Raw genomic sequence first — 7,645 nt, forward strand, 5'->3', positions numbered from 1 at the left:
GGTGGCGGGAGGGGAGGATGGCCCGCGGGGAGTGACGGCTAGGGTTCTCGACGGCCACGGGAGGAGAGGAAGCAGCGTGGCGGCGAGAGGGGCGGGAGGAAGACAGAGGGGAGTCGGGGTGAGGGCTGAGTGGGAAAGGAGAGGGGCAGCTAGGGTTTCACCACGGGCGCAAATTCTTTTATACGACTACGGGTGAAAAGACGAGAATGCCCTCGGGGGGCACGGGAATTACAGGCGGTGGCACAAACTTGAGTGCCAGACGAGATCGAACGGCGAGGATCGAGTGCCGGCTCGATCGGACAGCCAGTATTGGTCCACCCGGAGATCCGACGGCCATGACAAGCTCAGGAAGACAATCGGACGGTCCAGAATCCAAACGAACGGGAGAGCTTCATTTTGCTTCAGACTCTAACAAGGGGATTATAATGCCTGTGCGTACCAACCTAGCTATTGTATTGTAGTTGACAACGTGCTTGTATCCTGGGCGTTGCCCTTTTCAATTTTTTTTTCGTGGATAGCATCTGTGCACGCAACTATTTGCTAAACTTATAAAACTTGCTCAACTCTGGAGAGTAAAGCAATCCAATAGTAGTAACAGTACCATCTTACTGATTGGGAAAATAAAATACAGCAGTAGAAATGCAATACTGGCAATGCACATTCACAAAATACATTAGGTGAGAGCATCATACATATTGATAAGCGTATATGAACAGAGAAGTAGCAGTTTTGTAGCCTAATTGACTGATTACGAAGAAGAGAAGTGCTTCAAAAGCAAATGCACACTAAGGGCGTGTTCGGAAGCTCGCTGGCTTCTGTTTAGGCCAGCTTCTTACGGGAGCCAACGCAGCTAGCTTCCGCGAGGAGCTAGCGATCGTTCGGCCGCGCGAGGCAGCTCCAGCTTGGTCAGCATGAGCTGCCAACCCAGAAAGGTCGATTGGGCCCTTTCAGCTGGTACCAGGGCAAGCTGTTGATGGCCCAGTTATGCAAGGGCGCTGCGAGAGGACGTATCGGGGAGAGAAAGAACAGATCAAGTGAACCGGTACATTGCTCGGAGGTCACTTGGCGGTGGCATATCGGGTAATAATGCCCAACTCCGTCTCCTCCGATTTTTGGGAGCCGGGTTCGAGCTGCTTCTTGTTTTTGCACTGCGAGGCAACGCTGCTCCACGAAGCCAGCTTCTAGGAGTTGCGGCGTTCGGGCCTGCTCCATGCGCGGAGATGACGAAGCTAGAAGCTGGAGACGATCCGAACGGGCCCTTAGCAGGTCAAGTTGACCTCGATGACCACCGCTTTTTCACATCCGCTCCTGCTGCTACCTAGTCGTCGAGTCAACCTAAACGACCACTGCATCGGCAAGCGTGTAGAGTGCTGGTCCCTGAGGGCATCGAGCTCGTGGAGGCTCAGACTGACGTTATAGCCCGCGCTGCGGAGGAAAGAAGATGTAAATAAGTTAGATACTTGTTCATGGCTTGTAGATAGCTGCAAGAGTAAATGCTTCAAAGCACTCTTGTTCAGAAAGTGGATTCATTCTCTAATATAGGTAGACAGAGTACATGTGAAGCTTCATATCTAAATGGACAATTATGTGACCATGACGGCAAAATGTATCTCGATAAGTTGGATGGTGAGGCTAGTATAATATAGGATTTCTCAGGTATGGCATTCATCCAAGAATATTCAGAGTTCCAGTCAGGTCAGAGCTACACTTAGTGCACTGGGCTAGCTAAATTCAGAAACATGGCATCTTGGATGGTTCAACTGGTCAAAAGGTACAGATTTAAAATTAAGATTCAAGATCAAATTAGTTTTCATTTGTGGGACACTTTTCTCGTAATTTCAGCATAAAAGGTGAAGTACTGTTCGACCCCATTTTTCAGTAACCATTAGTACTGTTCCAAAATGAGGACAATTTAAAACTCTTTTCTTTTCTTATTGGAAAGTCTGAAGTTACGTGTGGCTTACCGAGTCGAGCAAGACGTTGTAGGCCTTGTAGATCACTGGCGAGATAGCATCAAGAAAGTCCCTTAGCCGCGCCAATAGCAATCTTCATCCTTGTCGATTTTTATCCTTGTCATCCACGGAAGGGAGCAATTTATACCTGAAGGAAATATGATCTTTTAGGTCAGTTTCCTCCTCCACATTGAGGAAGAGTTGTAACTTGCATGTACCAAGAAGCTAGTCGGATAATTAATTCTGCAATCCAAAATATCTAGTATCCCATTTTACTAAATATCCAATATCTACATTCATATAATTTTAAAAATAGAAAGTGTTGACCCTTTGGAAGGGAGAGAACTCAACTATCCTCTTGACTTACAGAAAAGAAAGTTCACAGGAAAAGAACATCTCATTGACAATGGATGAGATGACACTCATACGTGCTCGGATTTCCAAATTAACATTTTTTATCTTGTTGGTCTCAAGAACCACCAGACGTACTAATACCTGTAATGATCAATTGACAACAGAAAGCAGTAAAAAACTCACTTTTGAAGAGGTGTGTCTTAGGGCTCCCAATGCTCATGAACTTGTACACCAGCATCCTGTGTTCATCCTCATAGCACTGCTCAACCAATTTACCAGGTTCTTCTGCCTCAGTTGCCCAAGAAAGAAAACCTCAGCCTACAAGAACAGAACCATATAAGCTAGCCATTCATCAGCCAGGCTTCAAAATTGATCTGGCATGCACATGATCGTGCTGGCGCGTGCAAAGCGCTCTGTTTCACACTCACCAGCCACTCTTTGTCGCTACTGCAGTTAGCATATGCATAATGTATATGTACAGATCATTATAATCAAATATTATGCATGCCATAAATTCTTGAATTTCATCTGTTAAACAAGCAATATATGGGCCATCCATCAAGTTTTGCACAATGGCTAGTACCCTTCATTACCTCGTTTGTGGACTCTCTCTGAGTCACCCTATCCACTTGCCCCCGCCTAGGCCCTAGTTTCTTTTCTAGTTTTCCTTTGCAACTACCCCTCTGGTTGGGAGTTCCCTCAACAACCAACCAATGTAATTATGTAAAGCAAGATTTTATTTTATAAGGCAGTGGGAGCTTCTCTCAACTGTCATTCAAGGTTAAAAAATGGGCAAAGATATCTAACTATGTACACATTTGATTGTAACTTCATAGATGCTTAATGAGTTGGCAATCCTGACTCCTAAATTAAACTACAGTGCAAAACAGAAGAATGTTTCAAATTTATTCATAAGATAGAAAGGGAAGTGAACATAAGGAAATGCACCCCTGCTTTTGATAGCATCGTAATAAAACACGTGTGGATGAAAACCATTAGTTCTTGAATCCCTGGCCCAAATCCTCTAAATCAAAAAGGTCCACCAGATGTTAAAAACATTTAATACAAGTCTCAGAAGTCATTTTCGTAGAAAATTGCAACCGGCGTTGAAGTGAATACAACGGGAGCACAGAAATACAGAACAATATTTACTTCATTTTAACCCGCATTGAGGTGAATACAACCGGCGTTGAAGCGAATATTGACCATAATTTAGTAGACAAAATAGTGCAGTTCAACAAAGGAGAGTTAAACAACCACTATCACTGTTGAAACCCATCATGTCATCTTTTCGTTTTTCAATTTTTAAGCATGGACTGCACAAATAAATCACTATTGTCCAAATTCAGCATTCATTGCACAAGCTAATTAAGTACATGGGGAGAAAGGAGAAGATGTACCCTGTGCATGGTCATCTAAACCCTTAATGAAGTGCTAGCACACATACCTAAAGAGCCAAGAAACCTATGACCAACCGAAGTTGTGTCTGATGGCTCATGTAGGAATCGACACCAAGATCAGTACCTGCAAAACAACACATAATCATACAGTATCAATCAGGACAAATACTGCAAAATCAAAGGTAACAACACTAAGAAGAATTGTATATATAATTGCAGGTGATATGTATAGGATTCTTTGAGTGGCAAAGGTCTTGCTCATGTGGCAAATGTAATAACGGATGTGTGGCTTCCTTGTAGAGACGCCTCAAATTTGTGAGCTTCTTCCTATAGAGCCTCACTTTGTTCCCCATATGCATTGACCATCAGTAAAACGACAATGATACACCGAAACTTTGCAAAGCTACAAAGAGATGGACATTAAGCATTGAGGACTGGACACAGTAGAATGTACGTCGTGGTAGTACCTGACCCTGTTCTCACATTCAGTGTGCACAATCTAATGCCAATAATAACCAAATCTAAATGAAAATGATGTGTAAGCTTTAGTAATGGGTGGCCCCCTATCTAGGATCACACTCATTTAACCCTGCCGCACCACTCCACACAATGTAAGTACTCAGCCCCCCTCCCCCCCAATGTAACTCGGTTGACAAGACTTTACTAACTCTTTTAATACAAAGACTGTAGGAAAAGTCTCCTACGGTCATTTACGGTTCAAAAAAAAGTTTTAGTAATGTGTGGTAGAACCCAACTGAGAGCAGTGGAGACAAGATCAAAGTGTAGCTCACCATTACACAGAAGAAGAGGATAGTGCGTGCATTTTATTTAGCTTCAGATGCTGATTTTCCGTATTTTTCTGCTCTCAAAATAGGCACATAAGATCTGAGCATCACAATGTTTCCCGCTAACTAAAAGGGCAGGTACATGATGAGAACAATTCACACCAATAAATTAGATGAAGCTCTGTACCATTTCATTTGCAACATACATACGACCTATTTCTGGAACCATAATTAGTTCAAAACACTGAAAGGAACACTTATCAATTATTATAGCAAATGACTGGATAAGAAGTGAAAGGAAATTACCACTTTAAATTTGGCTTTCCATCACTATATTCATTCATCTTTTGCTGCTAGCCAAATCTGAATATATCAGATCAACAAAAGTAGACATGTCGTTAAATTCATAGAAAAAGTAATTATTAGTTTCCAAAGGCACCAACATGATACAAGAAAAAGACATGCTGAAACACTGCCACTAAGCTATGAAGACTCCATCCAAAAGTACAGCTACGCCATTCAACAAATGTAATCATGTTACAACAATTAGCTGCTTGCATAGGAAACAAGGATCATCTTGGAGTGGCCTCAAGGAGATATTAACTGCTTTCAACTTAGTAAATAATGTAAAACTAATCCATGTCGATGAAGCAACAAATAGGTACTGTTAGCTTTGTTACTTGACATGCAACTAACAGAAGTTAATTTTTCAGGCAGTGAAAAAAATATTAACAGCAAAGCATGAATAAGAAAATTGTGTTATTGTGGTAATCAGCAGAGATCTAAAAAGTAGTTATCCAGCCAATTAGATAAAAGACATTGATTTGAGTATACCTGCACCGTTTATTCTTGGTCTGCATCATATGAACCCAAAGTAAGTTTTCCCGTTTACTCTTGTCTTTTCAAGGAACATGGTTCTAGGAACATGACAAAGGAAGTGAATTGGTAAAATTTCCCTCCAAAACATTAGCCATGGAATGTACACAACAGGAGCATACCAGGTTGAATCTCAAGATGGTGTAGCCTAGCTGAATAGGGAGGTGATTCCTGACCTGTCTCCACTCACTGGTGAGGAAGGAAGCGAAAAAATTAAAGAAGGGGAAGATAAAGAAAGTGGACAGCTAAAATCCAAGGAACAAATGCTCAGCATCCAACCAAAATACCCAAACAAAATTCCAAAGATGTAGCAAAGGCAAGAAGAAGCCAAAAGAGAAATAGGAGATGCACATCAGACAAAATCTAAGACAAAAAAAAATAGTGTGATCAGATCCACGGGTGTAGGCGCTCACCTCAACTAAAGCCACACTAGCTTGTAAACCTTGAAGTCTCACAAACCTGTAGAAACCAGGGACTGGCAGTGTGGACAGATGGGGAGGCTAATCAAACCGAGAGGAGGAGCTGATGAGAGTGAAGGGAATGAGAAAGGTCGGACATAGCTGGGACCAGTGGCGGAGCCAGGATTGGAGCAAGCCCCGGGCCCAAAAAAAAAAATTCGTCGCGAGAGAAAAACTTAACGTCCATCAGGCTATAGCTACCTCAAAAGAATATCTCAAATATGGCTCAATTGCACCAAAAATTTAGACACTTCCATTGCGGCCACCGATGAATAAAATATCTTCATCTTTTAATTCTACAAAATGAAATGAAATTGATATCAACAGCAGCAACAGCATTCACTTTCAAATTCAATTAAAATGTAATTGATTTTTTGACAGCAGCAGCAACCATTAGCAGTACTGCAGTAGCACATCTACACATTAGCATATCAAAAATTGTACTGCAGTAGCACATCCACACAGCAGCAGCAACCATTCATGATTCATTAGCATCAGGACTGATTAGCATCGACACATTAGCACATCCACACAACAGCAGCAACCATTACGACTATCCAGTACCATATCCATTCATTAGCATCAGACCATCAGTATTAGGATTTATTGTAGATGAACTTGCTGTTTGAAGAAAACTTGAAATTACCTCGGCTGCAGTCGGGGCAGCAGTTGCCCGGGGGAGACCGGGAGGCGGGAGAGGCCGGCAGGACTGGAGGGTGGAGCAGGGCAGGAGCAGAGCCGGCGCGGCGGCGCCCCGCGCCCGGCTGGAGAAGCAGAGCAGGCGAGCCAGGCGAGGAGCGCAGCCGAGCAGGCGAGCAGGGCTGCAGCCTGCAGGGGACTGGATGGGAGCGCCGAAGTCAGGGGAGGGGAGCAGCCGAGCAGGGGACTGGAGGGGAGTCACCGGCCGGTGGCGGCGGCTGCCTCGGCTCCCTGGAGGTCTGGAACTCACGTCGCGTGGCTAGGTCTGGTCGTCTGGTCGTCTGGCTCGGGCTGCTACGCCGGCAAGATGAGGCTGCCTGGGCCCTGCCTGTGTGTTGGGCCACGCCCCGGGCCCATTCAAAAAATATGCCTAGGTAGTAATAACTAAAGAAAAAGCCACGCCCCGGGCCTGGGGCCCAGATCCGCCCCAGGGACTAGAGGCGCAGCATCATGCAACCACCTGAAAACGGCAATTCCTATTTGGCGCTGCAGGCGCCGGTTTATACTGTTTTTGCTAACCGGCGCCTGCAGCAGCTACTCGCGGGCCGGCCCATATTTCATTTTTTTTCCTGTTTTCGAAATTCCATAGAAAACTGCAAAAACTACTCGCGAGCTAGGATTCGAACCTCGCACCGCAGGTTATCAGGGCCGCAGGGGTAACCAATCCGACCACCTCACTAGCTGTGACAAGATGCACATTTATATCCATTTCTTCCTTCATCTTTGTCCTTTTTTTTTCTATCCTTTTCTTCTTCCTTTTTTTTTCCAAATTAGTTTTTTGGTTTCTTCAAATGGATGAACTCGTGTTCCGAAATCCATGAACTATTTTTTGAAACTCGTAAACCTTTTTCAAAATCGATGAACTTATTTTTCAAATTTAATGAACTTTTCCATTTTTATGAACTTTTTCTCAAAATCGATGATTTTTTTTTTCAAAAATGATAAAATTATTCCAAATTAGATGATTTCTTCCTTCCTCTTTGTCCCTTTTTTTTCTCTATCCTTTTCTTCTTTCTTTTTTCCAAATTCGTTTTTGGTTTCTTCAAATGGATGAACTCGTGTTTCGAAATCCATGAACTATTTTTTGAAACTCGTGAACCTTTTTCAAAATTGATAAACTT

At 43.4% G+C, this 7,645-nt stretch overlaps 1 long non-coding RNA gene across 11 annotated transcripts; it reads right to left on the reverse strand.

Annotated features, from left to right (window-relative positions):
- Positions 1-586: 586 nt before the first annotated feature.
- LOC119304011 lies at positions 587-6,825 on the reverse strand. 11 transcript variants are annotated; one of them, XR_005148058.1, is made up of 10 exons: positions 6,472-6,824; positions 5,781-6,121; positions 5,490-5,556; positions 5,326-5,408; positions 4,498-4,854; positions 3,754-3,830; positions 3,255-3,330; positions 2,490-2,624; positions 1,965-2,100; positions 587-1,425 (listed from the first exon to the last, which is right to left on the reverse strand). It is a non-coding gene; the product is annotated as an uncharacterized LOC119304011 (long non-coding RNA). The 11 variants fall into 11 exon arrangements; XR_005148059.1 differs by having other exon boundaries at positions 4,798-4,854; positions 6,472-6,823; XR_005148056.1 differs by lacking the exon at positions 3,255-3,330 and having other exon boundaries at positions 4,498-4,565; positions 4,798-4,854; positions 6,472-6,822.
- Between the last annotated feature and the right edge of the window lie 820 nt (positions 6,826-7,645).

The sequence above is a fragment of the Triticum dicoccoides genome, chromosome 5A (assembly GCF_002162155.2).
Source record: "Triticum dicoccoides isolate Atlit2015 ecotype Zavitan chromosome 5A, WEW_v2.0, whole genome shotgun sequence".
NCBI lineage: Eukaryota > Viridiplantae > Streptophyta > Magnoliopsida > Poales > Poaceae > Triticum > Triticum dicoccoides.